At 38.5% G+C, this 17,308-nt stretch overlaps 1 protein-coding gene across 10 annotated transcripts in view; it reads right to left on the bottom strand.

Annotated features, from left to right (window-relative positions):
* CCSER1 (coiled-coil serine rich protein 1) overlaps positions 1 to 16,681 on the bottom strand; it is a 1,446,943-nt gene extending 1,430,262 nt beyond the window's left edge. For 4 of the 10 annotated variants that reach the window (XM_078002679.1, XM_015138795.3, XM_078002685.1 and 1 more), the window contains exon 1: positions 16,336 to 16,681. The gene's annotated coding sequence lies outside the window, so the exon portion shown is untranslated. Of the gene's footprint in view, positions 1 to 15,486; positions 15,645 to 15,881; positions 16,311 to 16,335 lie in introns of those variants that run through there. The other 6 variants (XM_078002682.1, XM_078002686.1, XM_078002680.1 and 3 more) reach the window with 4 other exon arrangements.
* Between the last annotated feature and the right edge of the window lie 627 nt (positions 16,682 to 17,308).

Here is a 17,308-nt window from a genome sequence, read left to right as displayed (position 1 = left end):
TCTTTTAAAAAGATATCTTACAGTTTGGATACTGAAGTGGTCTTACAAGTAATGGGAATACAGACCAGGAAACGTAATGATAACAAAGGAGATGTGGATGAAGATTGGTGGCTCGTGCCTGTAATCCCAACACTTTGGGAGGCTGAGGTGGGAGGACTGCTTGAGCCCAGGAGTTCAAGACAAACCTAAGTAACATAAGGAGACCCCGTCTCTACAAGTAACCACAACAAAACATGACTTGGGTGTGGTGGTACATGCCTGTGGTCCCAGTTACTTGGGAGGTTGAGGTAGGAGGATTGCTTGAGCCAGGGAGTTTGAGGCTACAGTGAGCTATGATCACACCACTGCACTCCAGTTTGGGTGACAGAGAAAGACTCTATCTCAGAAAAAAAAAAAAAGTGGGAATGGAGAAGTAAAATAATTGATTCTAGGAAGCATATTCAAGATTTAGTTGTTAAAAAATAAAGAAAAAAGAAAACTTATTCAATAATCCATTCATTCAACAAAAATTTACTGAATACTTGATATATTCTATAATGAATGGTATATTAACACCTAGTGTGTGTGTGTGTGTGTGTGTGTGTGTGTGTGTGTGTGTGTGTGTGCACTTGCTAGGAAATAGAAATACAATGTGTTTCTATTGTATTTATTGTTTACAATGTGTTTTACAACGTGTTTCTATTGTATATCATGTAACCAGACATGAATTGTGTTCTCATGAAGTTTACAGTCTAAGAAAACAGATATTATTCAAATAATCTCACAAACGATTATAAAATTGCAGCTACCTTAAAGACTATGAAAGAAAGGTATATAGTACATGCTGGTGAGAGTTTAAAATAGCATGAAGACATGATGCTTGACTTGGGAGATGAAGCTTGAGAAGAAATTGGCTTAATAAGGCAGGAATGGGAGACCATCCCAGGCAGACGGAAGAACATTCAGTTGAAGGCATCAAGAACAAAAACATGTTTGCTGGAACTGATGTTTGCAGTAGCAGAATTACTTCTTATTGTCTGTCTTCCTCCCCTTCAAATGAGCCAAGTATTATAACCACCATCATACCAGATATTTGCTTAGAAAGCCCAGTGTACAAAAAAGTAAGCCTTCCTCACTTTTCATACATCCAACATTAACACTAGGAAGTGACACATAGTGTATATTAAATAAAAATTAAGTGATTTCATGTAAATTTGCTGAATTCCTGCTATTGCAATATATGTGTTATTTTATTCTGAAAAAGTAGACAATAAATATAACAGGGATAATCAAAAATACAGCTGTAGCAGAAACATTTAAAATCTATGCAATTTATAACACAAAGTTCTAACCAAAACCATAACAATTTTTATAAAAATCCTATATACCTGAAAGGACATGTAAAATTCTTAATAAAGAAAAGAAATAATAAAGAGAATACATAAATTTTCTCTTTAAAAAAAAAGTGAAGGTAGCCAGAGGCTGTAAGGATCAGGTAAAACAGCATAAGCAGCAGTTTCAAAGCTAAAATTGTGGCTTACTCATACCAAAAAAAAAAAAAAAATGTAGTAAATAAATAAAACGATATCCCTCTGTTGTATTGTGCATTTGCCTGTATCAGTATACTTTGCTTTCAGCTGTAGTTATTTGGCAAAGCTAAATATGATTATGCTGGGGGAAAAACACACATGAAAGAACTTCCACATTTTACTAACACAATTCCCCTATTTACCCATCATGTTGGAGCTAATTCCCACTACAGAAAAATGCATTGTAGCAGAACAGACTGTACTTAATTGTCTGGTGCCAACTAGGTATTGCTCACAACTCAGAGTGCTGCAAAAGAAACTCCCCAGGAGGGTTAAAGTCGTCATGGAAGGTTTCATGGACTTAGGCCTGTAATGACAGCTGAGATTTGCATAAACAGAAAGGATTAAATGCATATGCTTTGTGTGTGAGGGTGCTCTAAGTTACATGACCTTAACAAAGTAGAAGATCTGTGTTTGGATTAACAAAGTGTGGTGAGCTCATAAAGGGCCTCCAAAGCCAGGCAGTCAAATCCATATTCATTGAACAAAAACATAGAAACACAATGTAGTTTTGGGATAGGAAAGCATTAAAAATACCTATTTAGAGCCAGTAAAGCAAATGTTTATTACTCTATGCTATATGAAGAGCAAGACTATCAATAAAACATGACAGTCCACTTGTCACACCTCTCTGAACATATACTGAATCACCTTTGCACAGGCTGAATACAGGTACAAACCCATTAATGTGCTAAAATAAATGTATGCATAGTCAACATTGTCCAAATTAAGTTGACCTGCAGTAGGCAAGCATACCTTTCAGGATCCTATTTTACATACAACGTATCCTTAAACTAACAAGTGTAATAACTTGGCATATTAACCTTGACATAAGAGTTTTATCTGGGGGGGGAGGGGATTGCTCATGGGTAAAATGACATTTCATTGGCAAAGTTGAAAATGTGCATTTCCATTCTACAAATTTATTTATCAGTCAGTCATCTAATACTTCTGTGGCTCTTCAACTAGAGTTGTTAACACACTTAAAAGATACAGTCTCCTCATTCATTTAAAAAAAAAATATTCAATTGCATAGCATTGTCTTTTGCACATATTGCAGTTAAATAAATGATAAAGAACACATGATGACCTGTATCTTTATATACCAACAACTAACCAATGCCAAAATATCTCTGACCAAAGAAAAAGTATGTATACACTAACATATTATGTAAAACAGAAAGAGCTTAACATATTATCTTTCATCCCTTGTTTTGGTTAATTTTATGTATCAACTTGGCTGGGTTATAATGCCCAGTTGTTTGATAAAACACTGCTCCAGATGTTAATATAAAGGTTTCTTGTAGATGTGATTAACATGGACAATCATTTGACTTTAAGTAAAGCAGATTACCCTTGATAATGTGGGGTGGGCCTCATCTAATGAGTTGAAGACATCAAGAACAAAAACTAATGTTAGCTGGAAAAGAAAGAATTCTGTCTCAAAACTGTAATATAAAAATCCTGCCTGAGTTTCCAACCTTCCAGTCAGTTTTACAGATTTCAGTCATGTAAGCCATTTACTTAAAATAAGTCTTTCGATCGATCGATCGATAGATAGATAGACAGATAGATAGACAGATAGATAGATACTCTTGTTGGTTCTGTTTCTCTGGAGAACACTAAACCCTTCATTCTAAAAAAGTAGACCAAAAATATCTGATTAGAAGTAAGTTATAAAAGACAGTTTTCATAAGAAATTAATTACTACATACCTGTGTACATGTGTTCATACACACATATAACAAAGATTGATACAAGTTTGTCTTAATGTCAAAAAGTACTCCAGTCAAAAATTTTTAATTCAATAAAATTTGTTTTTGATGTGAGTGTGAACTGCACTACTTTCCTTTGTCAAAAAAGAATGTAATCTCAGCAGGACCCCATTTTTCTATAACCACACTCTAAAATCAAAGGCAATCATCACTTTTGGTCCCTAAGGAGTCCTAAACTTGACTGAGTACTGAGGATTCCTAGGGCTATATTTACACAACACAAATGATTCATATGATTGCTAAAATTCATTCCTTTCTCTTAAGTTCCACTACAAAACGCCTAAATTTTGCGCACACATACTAATTCTTGAAAGGGTTTTAAGGCAACTTTTCTTTAGATAGATTAAACATAGCTTTTATTATACATATTTCAGCTCTAGTAATAATTAGAAAATAGCACTAGTGGCCTTTAATCAATACAATTAATGATGACCATATTATTTGACATAATTGCAAATATTTAGCAAAGAAATTTTAGGTTTTTAAATAATCAATTTATTCAGGATGATTACTGAGAACTTTTGCTTTATTTGGTTTTCATTTTCATACTTTTATTTACTTATTTACTTTTGAGATGGAGTCTCACTCTGTCACCCAGGTTGGAGTGCAAGTGGCATGATCTCGGCTCACTGGAACCTCCTCCTCCGGGTTCAAGCAATTCTCCTGCCTCAGCCTCCCAAGTAGCTGAGATTACAGGTACCCACCACCACACCTGCCTAATTTTCGTTTGTTTGTTTGTTTAGTAGAGACAGGGTTCATCATGTTGTCCAGGCTGGTCTCGAACTCCTGACCTCAGGTGATTGGCCCACATCAGCCTCCCAAAGTGTTGGGATTACAGGCATAAGCCACTGCACCCAGTCTCATTTTCATACTTTTACACCCGTTATTCTGAATCTACATTATTTCTCAGAATTACACAACTGTGTTCTCAAGGAAAAGAACTACCAAGAAATACAGCTTTTCTTTTTCTACTTCATAATTGGAACATTGTTGTTGGCAATATGTGGAAAAAAAAAAAAAAAGGAAAGAAGAACATATGACCTGAAGGACAGATAGCATATATACTTCAAAAACATGAAAGTTAGAACTATAAAGTGAAAATACACTCCATCTAAAGGTCACACAGCTATTTTCTATGGCTTATGCACTTGGAATACAGGGAATTTCTGACCAAAATAGAAACCATGGAACCTAAACTGTTCGGAAAATATCCCTATAAGGGAAAATATATATGTGTGTGTGTATATGTGTGTGTGTGTGTGTGTATATATATATATATATATATATATATAGAGAGAGAGAGAGAGAGAGAGAGAGAAAGAGAGAGACATAGTTTACCAACATCATGCAAAACTGACCAGCAGATCAATACCACACTAGTGACAGGATATCTTTCATGTAAATAAGAGTTTTTCTATGACGACTTAGTCCCTTTTTGCCACATTGGAAACTTAGGGCAATGATGTGAGAAGGCAGGGTGGAGATCTGGAAACAAGCACACTCACTCTGTGTAGCAAGCTGGGATGTCACTAATGTGGCTACTAGAAGAAACAGACAAACAAAATAAAAAGTCTCCCAACTTCTGTTCTCAACAAGGACCATCGATTATATGGGCACAGGAAACATACTGGGTTTCATTAACTGATACATGCATAGGGCCTAGTAACATTTGTTTACTGAATGAAAGAATTCTGGCAGCCTCACATGATCTCAGATTTGTCAACATTTCAAAATGTGAATCTGGGCTGTATAAAGTGGAAGAAAATACCATATTCCAAAGGCCTTAGAAAATGAACATGGAGTAGGTGTTCAGGATTTTGATTTGAGGAAGTGACAAAACCAACTCTCCTTTGACCTCCATTCTCCAAATTAGTCTGTGCCACTGCTTCTTGCTTCCCCAGACCTCACTAACCCCTAATGCATGTAGTTTAGGTGCCACTGTTCCTCCAGTCCTTTCATTTACTTTAAGACTTTTAGCCAGTGTCAGCTATTCACCTCCAAATTTTCAGTCTATGAAACAGCCAGGGAGCACAGTGTTCAAAGTGAGCCTAGGGTAGGATTCAGAACAGTGGTTAGCACTGGAAGTAATTCACATAATGCAGACAAAATTCATGTCACTCTCAATTGGGCATAGTGGGGCGCACCTGTAGTCCCAGTTACTCACGAGGTATAAGTGAGAGGATCACTTGAGCCCAGGAGTTTGAGGCTATATTGAGATATGACTGTGCCACTGTACTCTGGCCTACGTGACAGAGCAAGACTTTGTCTCCAAAAAAAAATTAAAAAAAGAAATCCACATCACTCTTAAGCAGTAGTGCATTTATTCATCCATTTCTCACTTGCATATTGAGTATCTTCACATCTCTAGTTTAGATCAGCTGGTGGGGAAAGAGAAAAAAATTTTTAAAAAAACACCCTGCCCTCATAGAGCTCACCATCTACTGAGCATGAAGCACAAACAGGCAGTGAATTATGATACTTTAAATGGAGATTTGATACTAATATACACAGGATATTACTGGAACTCAGAATATGCTTCTTATGTGGAATTGAGATGGGCTTCCATGAATTTAATTTTGAAAGGAACTTTGAAGGGCCCACTAGAATAAGCCAAATGATGGAAAGTTAGTAATTGCAGTTAAATAATGTAGCATCTGCAACAGCAGACTCTACGATTAACATAAACAAAAACAGCATATTTTGCATTTTTGCAAGAGAAGTCAGCAAGATCTAGTACCCTGGATAGCTCCTCTGCGTCAAAGGTGACTGCAGATTGATGTCTAGCAGATTGGAATTGAGATTAGACAATCTCCAGAACTTCAAATTTACTAATCTGTTTTATATTCAAATTATAATTCCTTAGCTTTTAAAACATCTCATCCATTTATTTCCTGAATCAGGCGTCTGAGGCTGGGTGCTTTCTATATCACCATCCAATGAACCTGACTCTCCTCAGAAATATCCTGAGAGGCAATACCTTCCTTCTCCTCACTGGATAGTTAGCACTCTGGGGTCTCTACCCCCTTTGTGTTTCAAGCCAGGCTAGAATTCATAATATATTGTCCCTCAAATCAATGTAAAACTTCCCATTTCAGTACCCTTCCTCCTATCAGAAACTGAATTGTTGTTGATAATGAAGCTATCTCCCCAATTCCCCTATATTTACACTTTGAAGTACCCTGTAAAGGAATACCCCTCAAAGCCAATTTTAGTCATAATGTTTCTAAAAGTTTATATACCTGTGTACAAATTTGTAATGCTTCATTTAAGGGCCCAGTTTAGTAATCTGTACTTTAATTTTTAAGATTTACATTATGGGCATCACATTCTGACTTTTATGGAGCTCATTTATGAATGAATACTTTTAATATTCCTTGGTCGATTATACATGAATAAAATATTAATAGCTGAAAAAGCCAATAATTATTCTTGAGCTATCTGTGCACTAGGTAACATTCCTTTGAAAATCTAAGAATCTTATTGTACAAACTCAGTGGGGTTTTGTTATCTCTAAAATATATTGAAATTTTGTCTGAAATAAGTTATTCTTAATTTATATTTATAACAATGAATTTGGGTCTTGTTTAGAGCTAGTATTTTCCTCCTTTTCCTAACTTCTCATCTGATGTTTCTGGGATATATGCATGGTTTTCTCGCCTCAAGCTTTTCCTAAATGTCTTGAAGAATATTGCCTATTATAAAGAAGCACTCACAACATATTTTATATATTCAGACTTAATGTTTTGGTCCTTTCTATATCTATAAAATAAACAAAACTAAACAAGCATAAAAACAGTTCTCTAAAGGGATACTTGCCTAGAAAGTTAACCATTTATTTTTGCCATGCCTCTAATTCATGTTTGGTTTGCTTTTATTTGTAAACATGATGTAGGTTTGTGATACATTATTTGCTGCTATTGCAAAACACACACACACACAATAAACATTCATTAACAGATTTATAAGATTTAACAATTTCCAAGAAAAGCTAATTTCAGTGAATAGGTACATAAATACAACTTAGTCTGAATTTGTTTAATAAGAATGGTATATCACTGATACCCCCATGAAGGCTGAATTAGAGTAGTACACTTAGCTGAGCAAATACTTCTTTTTTTACCTTTTTCTTTTTTAGAGACAGGGTCTTGCTGTTGCCCAAGATGGACTGCATGGTGTGATCATAGCTCACTGCAGCCTCGAACTCCTAGGCTCAAGCAATCCTCCCACCTCAGTCTCCCAAGTAGCTAGGACCTACAAGAGTGCTCCACCACACCCAGCTAACAAACACTCCTTGAATACAGTAACAGTACTAAATTTCACTAATGAACTGGAGAAATTAAAGAAGAAACCTTATTGTGTGGAATAAATTTCATCAATTGTTCTACATTCTAAATACATAAGATACAAACAAGGTTATGAAGGAGAATGCAGAAGAGTCATATCATCATGAACTTAAGTGACTAGAAAAAGAGAAACAGGCAAATTCTAAAGAATTCATATGTACACTGTGCATATATTTGTACACATATATCATATTTGGACACTAAATAAGATATGGAATTACAAGTACTTCATTTATTATGGATTAAGCTGTTCAGTAAACACCATAAGTTATTGGTAATTTACACTTTAAGATTATACCAATAAGAGGTGCATGATTTTTGAAACTGATGGACTTCAACTATGTAATAAACATTTATAAAATATTTGTTGTCAATGATGATACATGACTGTCTTTCTAGAGGGGCACAGCCAGGTAAGCAAAGGTTACATTCCGCAAAATGAGGCAGTCTGGTGATGGTCCCAACCTGGTACTACACCTGCACTGTAGTTTAGAAAGCACTCCAGAGGCGCAGCTAGGCCAGGTGCGGTGGCTCATGCCTGCAATCCCACCACTTTGGGAGGCCGAAGCGGGCGGATCATGAGGTCAGGAGATTGAGACCATCCTGGCTAACACAGTGAAACCCCGTCTCTAATAAAAATACAAAAAAAAAAAAAAAATTAGCCGGGAGTGGTGGCGGGTGCCTGTAGTCCCAGCTACTCGGGAGGCTGAGGCAGGAGAAAGGTGTGAACCTGGGAGGCGGAGCTTGCAGTGAGCCGAGATCATGCCACTGCACTCCAGCCTGGGCGACAGAGCGAGACTCCGTCTCAAAAAAAAAAAAAAAAAAAAAAAAAAAAAAAAAAAAAAAAAAAACCACTCCAGAGGCACAGCTGTAAATACTTATAAAAAGTCTAACCAGTCTAAGTATGCAGGAGCAAGGCAATATGCCATAAGTAGATGGCATCACGGAAATCTAAGAGTGAGTACTGAAATGAAGCATACTTCTAAGAACTAGCAATGTTTGGAGATCCAGGAATGTGTTGTGTTTTCTGGTGTCTGCTGGCAGATAAAATGGCTCAGGAAATGAGGTTGTTTCAGAGGCAGGATCCCAGTCTTTTTTTAAAAAAAAAGGTGGGGGGCCTTGCTCAAATGCTAGGAGGAACAGTGAGAGACTGGGTAATTTATCAAGATACAGGGGAAAATATTAAGCAAGAAATCAGTTTCAGTTATATAAGTAAGCCTAATTACTAGAAATAGGCTGTAATGTTAGAGTTGAATATCAAAGGCTGCTTAATGTTAAGTCACAAAATGTTAGGCTAGAAATCAGTTAATTTTGTCATTATATAGAACGAATGCTTCTGAATCAGGAGCATGGCTAAGGCTCAAGTTAGAGTTAATTCTTCCAGTAACAGAAATAGATTTTGACAAAAGCCACAAAATAAGCCATAAGTGAAAAATTAGTTAAAAAAACATTTTTTTACTCCTTGATATTATTCATCTAGTTTTAGTCATGGTTTTGACTGATTTAAACACATTATAAAATATATATAACTTTGTATAGTCTTGAAGAGAGCTTCAAAATAACCAAATTTAACTTTCTGTCCATTTAATTCTATGAAATCAGCCGAAATATATCCTTTGCTATGAACATGTGAACACTGATTAAATCCACAGTTAAATAGATGAACCGAAGAATAAAAGTTAAAAGAAACTAAATTAAATCTGATAGTAGCAGTGAACATATTTCCTTTTCATGGGAGGAAAGCTAGATTCATAACTTGCGCATAAGCTCAACTTTTCTTAAGCAACATGCTCAAAGCTCTGCATGAATCTTTCCAGAAGATAAGCTGCATAACTTCAAATATGAAGTGGAGTATCTACTGTCTGAACTTTCTCTGCATGAAGGCACACATTCACAAAATTATACTTGGTTACATTTTAAATTTTCATTAAAGAGTTGAGTGATTCTGACTAAATAGAGTAAGAGAATTGTGGTTGAATGGCACTGAGAGTGCACAATATCCCTATTGAAAATAGCAATAAGAATATGGGACTACCAGCCTTGCAGGTCCTCCATCTCCAAGTCCTCCTTCGGTCACTGTTCCAGTGACCCAAGAAGCAATGGCAGAATCATTCAAGATGGTGGCAAAGGATAGGTAATACACAGATATTGCTGCTGGGCCCTTGGTTAAATTAGGAATAAAGAAGAGATATACTCCTTCAGACTTTCTCAGTTTATGAGTTTCATATTTTTTGCATCATTATAATTTTCAAAATCAAAGTTTGGTCTATACAGTTTAGCAGATCATAGAACAGAGACTCAGTTTCCTCATCTCTAATATATGCATCAAACTAACTTTGCAATGTTAAAATGACATGACATAACATTATAAAGTGTACATCATGTAAGAAGTGTCCAGCACATTACAGTCATTGCTATTGTTGTTAATAATATTTCATAATTTGCAAAATAGGAAATACCTATGTTTGCAAAAATTCTAAGATTCCCCTTATTTTTAATATTTCTTAAGGTTTATTTCTTTGGAAAAAATAAAACATTCTTAGAATTAGGGCACAGAAGCTTAGTTATTTATTCATATATTCTTTTAACCACTATTTATTGGGCATCTACTATGTGCTAGACATTGCTAACACTGATGAAGCAATACTAAACCAATCACACAAAACAAGTAAAATTTAAACTGCCAAAAGTACCACAAGGAAGAGGAACATAATGCAAAACTATATATAACAGGGCAACTGATGTAGAAAACAAGGCCAAGAAAGGTATCCTTAGGGAGGTGATGACTGAAATAGAGAAGCAAGGGTTCGGTGGAAAGGGAGAGAAATAGTGGTATAAAGGAGATACAGGATGTGAACACATTATCCTTAATCTTGAAAGATGTAGAGCTATGGTCTAAAATTTATTTCAGCAGTGAGAATTAGAATATTTCACATTTGTGACATTATTATTGTACAGCTAAAATAGCTGTAATCTTATCCAGAGAAAGATGCTTACTATATGCCAAAACCAAAAATATCACGAGAGTCAACAAAACTAAACAGAAATTGGTCAATTTCTGTTGTGCATACCATTTGCGTTATAACTAAATAGAGTAAGAGAATTGTAAGGTCCAGCCTAGGGTCATTACTATCCAGTTAAATTTTCATGTATTCCCTCCCCCATCAACAGCAAATTCTTGCACAAGCAATGGGAACTCATTAAAAATTTGGTCAGAAAACATAGTTAAGGTGCAAATCTTTTGATGGACAATGTAATATTTTTCAAAACTGAATATCTGAACCTTAGTTTACTACCAGCTGACGGAAGTACTTATTTATAAAACAGAAGAAAGACACAGCCTTCAGTTTTTACTCTAAAATATTGTAGGTGAGTGGCTTTCAAATTCTAGAGTGTATAAGAATCACATAGAGAACCCCACCCCAGAACTTCTGAATCAATCAGTCTGTGGTGGGGCTACAGATATGGCACTTTAACAAATTTATAGTTGCTGCTATTGCTGCTTAGGGGATCACATTTTGAAAACCACTACTCTAGGTTAAGAATTGTCACTAGATAATAAAGTGCTTCTTTATAAAAGTCCTTTGGACTGTATTTAATATCAAAGCACAGTTTAAAAATTCAAAAATTTTAATCAAGTTTAAGTTTAATTAATATTTTAGAAGAGTTAATGCAGTGTAAATGATGCAAAACCAAAAGCTGTGCTTTAAGTTATTCTAGGTATAGGGCCAGGAATTTGGCAAATAACTTCATTAGTTAATGATCTAAGCAGAAATCTTTTAAAAATTTGTAATATCAAACACCTCAGTAAACATTTCCAACAAACATCTTTTAAAAAAATGTAGCCTGCATGGAAACAACTTAAAATACAATATGGTTGTTTAAAGTAGACTGATAACAATATCTTGATAATGTATTGCAGTTTAGAATAGCCAGCTTCACATTTTAATATTCAGTTTAAGCTTCATAGTAAAACATGTTTCTTTTGTTGTAGTGTTTTCTTCTCAATCTCCCCATCTTTTTTCACTGCTTCTCCCACCCCAGACTTCATGTTTTATTGTTAACTGACACTCCTGCACAGAGAAGATAATATTGCTGATAGAAGCGTATGTACTCACTATAAAGCAAACAGATTTTGTCACTGTCCAATAGGGAAATCATGCAGAAGCTGTCAGTCATACAGTGGATGAAATTACATTATTGAAATGATACACCTGTGACATATAGTCCAAAACCAAACTCAAAAGGTACCAATTAACAGATAGGCTAGTCTGTACCCTAACTACATGGGGAATCATTTCATTCTTGCATGAATATAAAATTGGTGATTAAACAGGCTTTCAGTTTTGTAATAACTCTTTATCTATTCACTGTCAACAAAATACATATATGAAAATATTTTATTTCAACTAATCTGAAAGTAATTCCATTTGGTTGTTTATTGAGAGTCATGTCTAATATTTGCGCAATTTCCTTACTGTCACCACAACATACTTCTGGGGTGTCATACTGAATAGACAGACTCAAAGTCAATTCAGATGTTTCCCTTTTATTCGTGAAATGAACAAATGCATTTTAAACAGTTTGTCTAAAATCAACCTATATACACAAAGAAAAAAACAACTATGTTTAGAATAGAGAAAGGTCATGGTGTTATTGTTAATGCAATTTATTTATCAGAAGATAATTAAATTAGCCATAAAATTGTTGCTAAAATTCCAAAACGTTCACCACAAGCTCTGTATCATAGCTATATATTTATGGCAAATATATAGGGATAGATTAACTATTATGTGGCTGCATACAATAATGTTAAATAAAATCTAATCTAATAGATTAGATAAATCTAAGAAGTTTAAAATAAAATATTATATAAAATATATTATTTAATAGACTATACATTTTATATGAAGAATAAAATGTTAACTATTCAAAAGATGCTATTGTTATTCTTTTACACATCATCACACTTCTTTACAACAAACCTAAAAAGATTTGCTTAAGGAAATACTGAAAACACCTCACCATAAAGAGGTTCCACATATGCCACTTTTACTCAACACATTAGTGAGGTGGATATATTTAAATATTTAAAGTACATATTCTCTACAAGAATTCTATTGTACTATTGTAGTAATACAAGTACATATTTTCTATTAAAAGACAATATAAGCCAGGCACGGTAGCTCATGCCTGTTATCCCAGCACTTTGGGAGGCCGAGGAGGGTGGATCACCTGAGGTCAGGAGTTCGAGACCAGCCTGGCCAACATGGTGAAACCCCATCTCTACTAAAGTAAATACAAAAATTATCCGGGTGTGGTGGCACGCACCTGTAATCCCAGCTACTCAGGGAGCTGAGGGAGGAGAATCTCTTGAACCCGGGAGGCGGAGGTTGCAGTGAGCCGAGATTGCACCATTGCACTCCAGCCTGGGCGACAAGAGCGAAACTCCATCTCAAAAAACAAACAAAATATAAAGTTAAAGATTTGTCTTCTTAAATGTGTAAATATTAACAATGAATTTCAAGAATAGAATGTGGGCAGGGCGCAGTGGCTCACAACTGTAATCCCAGCACTTTGAGAGGCCGAGGCAGGTGGATCACGAGGTCAGGAGTTTGAGACCAGCCTAGCCAACATGGCAAAACCCCATCTCTACTGAAAATTCAAAATTTAGCTGGGCTGGGTGGCATGCGCCTGTAGTCCCAACTACTTGGGAGGCTGAAGCAGGAGAATCGCTTGAACCCAAGAGGCTGAGGTTGCAGTGAGCCGAGATAGCGCCACTGAACTCCAGCCTAGGTGACAGAGCGAAAATCCATCTCAGAAAAAAAAAAAAAAAAAGGATAGAATGTGTAGAAGGATGTACATCCAAAACAGACTCAACCGGCACTCTGCAAAATATCCAGCAATATCTTAATTTATGTCAAAACAAACTTATCTTCCCTTATGTGTTCTTTTCTATTATTCGAGGAGACTTGCATCTTGTACCTTACGTTTTTCTTATCCACAAGGTACTAATCCTACTTATCCTTTAAGATCAAGACCAAGCAAGTCTTACCTACCCCCAAAGCATTCTCAAACAAAATCCAGTATGAAATGTTATTGTCATGCTCTGAACTCCTGCGATACTCATTAGACATGTAATCTCTTATTGTTATGGGTTGTTAACTCTACACTCAAGCATGAGCATAAGATTCCTCCCACATGGCAAGTAAGTTCCTGAAGGACAGGGAACAAGGAATCTCTCATTCCTTCCCAGTGCCTAGACACTAGTGCCTTGCACACGTTTGGCCCTTTATTATGAGCATTATGATGAGTAATAAAACGCAATAAAGGTTTGAATAACTATTATTGTAAAAATATAACAAATTTTTCATTTTCTACTTTATCTAAATTAACATTCTGTGGTATAAATAACGCATCTTTAAAATCATAAGCAGCTGTTGATTCTCTTGACTGTCAAAAACAAAATACTCATAAATCGGACTTTTAATGATTGCAGTAATAGAGTTCATCAATTACATTTTTAAATTTCCTATTATATCTAGGTTCCCATAGTTTGGGATAGTTGAGATAATAACCCTCAGAGTGGGGTTCTCCATCTGAGTTCTAACCTAATATTTAAAGTTACACATGCTTCTGTGTTGAAAATGTATTTCAAAGTAATATAAATCTAACAAAATCAAAATATCAAATCCTTAACTCTACTTTTTTTTTTCAAAGAACAAGAGTGTTAAGGAAATCAATAAAACAATACAAACAACAGTTGGTTTGTTTTGATCAAAATAATGAATTAATTTAAATGAAGACAAATCACTCTGACAATAGGTTGACCAACTTCTCTTTTTTCTCTGTGAAACTATTGAAAGGGTGGTTACAACATGGAACTTCAATATTTGGAAAACATTGTGTTGACAGGCTTTTAGAGACATCTCAGTTTGTAATATTAAGGACACTGTCCTATTGCTAAACCCACTCACAGTTCTATGAAAGTACAGGTGGCTACTTTTAAGAGAAAACATTCATTTTATAAGCATCGTGACAGGCACTGTCCCAAGTCATCTCTAAGTTTCAAGTTACGTATCTGGAACATGTACCTGTTATAATGTTATAAAGCAAACAGAAAGAGAAACCAAAACAAATTATGCTATAGCCTAGCTTAACAGTATTTTAGGTCTTCCCTTAATAACCAGTTTTGAAGGAACCAGTGATAACTGACCCCCACCTAGGTGTCCTCTTCTCCGTTGTCCCTAAGGCTTTTAATAAAACCAGCTTTACGTTAAACGTGTACACATTATTTTTAATAGTCCTTGAGGGGCAGAGAAGGGAGGATGTGTGTAACATTTCAATAGGAAGGTATTCAACTGTAAAGATTTCAGAAATGAAAACTGTTGAAACCAAGTAGGTATTTTCTGACTTGTAAGTCCTACTGACTGCCTGAAAAGGTAAGAGGGGTGGAGAAGAGGACATAAAAACATTAAAGGGCAAATAATCTGTAACTTCTAATAAGTATTTTTTTCTACCTGTAAAAATATGAGTGATTTTTTTTTTTTTACTTCATTTCATATTCCAGGTCCCACGAGAGGAAGGGAAGGCATAATTGCTTCTAATTCTGAGGCAGAGAAAGGAGAGAGAGAGAAAGAAAGCAGTTCAGGATACACTAAAGGAAACCCCAAGAAATTTCACAACTCTTTGCCATAAATAGCCTTTCTTCTCACCCTGGATACCTCCTCCTTTACATCAGCAAGGCTCAGCCTCCACGCACGCAGAAGCACCATTCACAAATCCCTCCGTCACCCTTACCCCTTGCTGGCACCGTGTGTACGAGTCCCTGGGACACAAGCCAAAAGTCGAAGGGGCCAGGGGGCCACATGCGGTTTCAGCTTACGGCTTTCTGCTCAGGTGAACCAACCCATTGGTTAGTCCGGAGCGCGAACACACACACACACATACACACACACGCACGCACACACACAACCTGGGGCCCTTGACACGCCACCACAAAGCAATTGGTTCAATCTAAGTCGCTGCTGTTACTGCTGCCTCTGGGCAGGGTCTTGCTTCCAATCCAGGAAACCGGCGCCAGAGGACAAGCAGGCGGAGGCAAGAGGCCGTCCCGGCCCGGCACTGCGGTTCCTCTGGGAGCCCCGAGCTCCCCGCCCCCTCCTCCCCTTCCCCCTCTTCGCCGCCGTCCCCACCTCAGCACCCGCAGCCCAGGGCGCCAGCGCTGATCGGTCGCCTCTACCTGCGGGACGCGAGTGGCGAGGGAGGGGAGCGACCCGAAGCCTGCGCCAACTCTTGCCTCCTTAGCCAGCGCTCCGCATCGTCCTGGAGCGGCCGCCGCGGCCGCAGGCAGCAAACCACGCAGGAGCGCGGAGGAAATGGCCACGCAGTGCACTGGGAGCCGCCGGCCGGTGGGGAGCGAGCCCGCCCGCCTCCTTCCCACCCCGCCCGCAAGGCCAGGTCTCTGCGCCGAGCACGCCGGGCCCGCGGCCGGCGCTCCGGGCCTGGGCGCGCGCTGCTCCCGGACGGCCCCTACACAGCGCGGTCACCTGCCGAGCGGTCATCCCCGCGTCCGCCTGCGGCCGGCCCCACACAGCGGCGACGCGACGCGCGACCCGCTGAGCGCTGAGGCACCAGGGGCGTTACTACCTTGAGGGCTCCGTGCGCTTGTTAAGGCTCCTCCCGGGCACTCAGGGATTTATGTCTTCGGGGCACGGGGGTGTCCTTCCTGCTCCCCCTCCTCTGCCCTCCCTCCCCTTCTCGGCTGTTGGGCTCCTTCTCTCCACTCCCAGTTGCACAGAGTCGAGCTGCGTTATTTAATAATCCTCCTGCTCCTCCTGCCTGCGCCAGCAGAGCTGCTCTGCCCGAGCCACCGCTTCCCAGTCAGTCATGTTGAGAGAGAGAGAGAGAGAGAGGAGAGAGAGAGAGAGAGAGAGAGAGAGAGAGAGAGAGAGAGAGAGAGAGGCGGATTGGCAGTAGGTCGGCGACTATTTGTGGTGAGGGAGAGAAGAGCAGAGCAAGAGGAGGGCAGGGGAGGGACGTGGGGAGGCGCTTCCAAGTGTGTGAGTGCGCGGAGTGTGACTGTGTGGGGTGCGAGAGAGCCACCTCCCCGGCAGGCCGCGCTCCCGGGCTGTGAGGAGGGCGGGCCCCAGCGCGGCCTTTATACAAGGGGGAGTGGGGTGGGCTGGGCGGGGCGGCTTGGAGGGCGGCGCCCGGCCCATTGCGTCCGCCGGCTTCCACGCACGCATCCTCTGGCATCGACGCGCGCACACCCACTGCTGGCCCGCTGCTGAGTTTTCATTTTAGGGGCAGCAATATCCCACCGCGCTGACCTGGCCTTTTCCCCCAGCCCATCCTCGTGCTTACGTGGAGTTCAAGTGCATGGGCAGGTCAAGACTAGAGAATAGGGAGAGTCTGAAGAGATGTGAAGTGACTGCGGGGATGCTGGAAATAAATGCACTGTATTTCTCCTCTCCAAGGTTCCGATGTTATCTTCTTTCTCTTCCTACTCTAAGGGAAGGAATTACCAGATTCTTTCTCTGCTTTTCCTTCTCACCCACACAATTCACATCCTGACAAGTGTCTTCCTTCCTCAGTAACAAGAAAAGAAACCTGGCTTCTT

This window comes from Macaca mulatta, chromosome 5 (genome assembly GCF_049350105.2).
Source record: "Macaca mulatta isolate MMU2019108-1 chromosome 5, T2T-MMU8v2.0, whole genome shotgun sequence".
Classification (NCBI taxonomy): domain Eukaryota; kingdom Metazoa; phylum Chordata; class Mammalia; order Primates; family Cercopithecidae; genus Macaca; species Macaca mulatta.
This window is presented reverse-complemented; position numbering and strand designations above follow the sequence as displayed.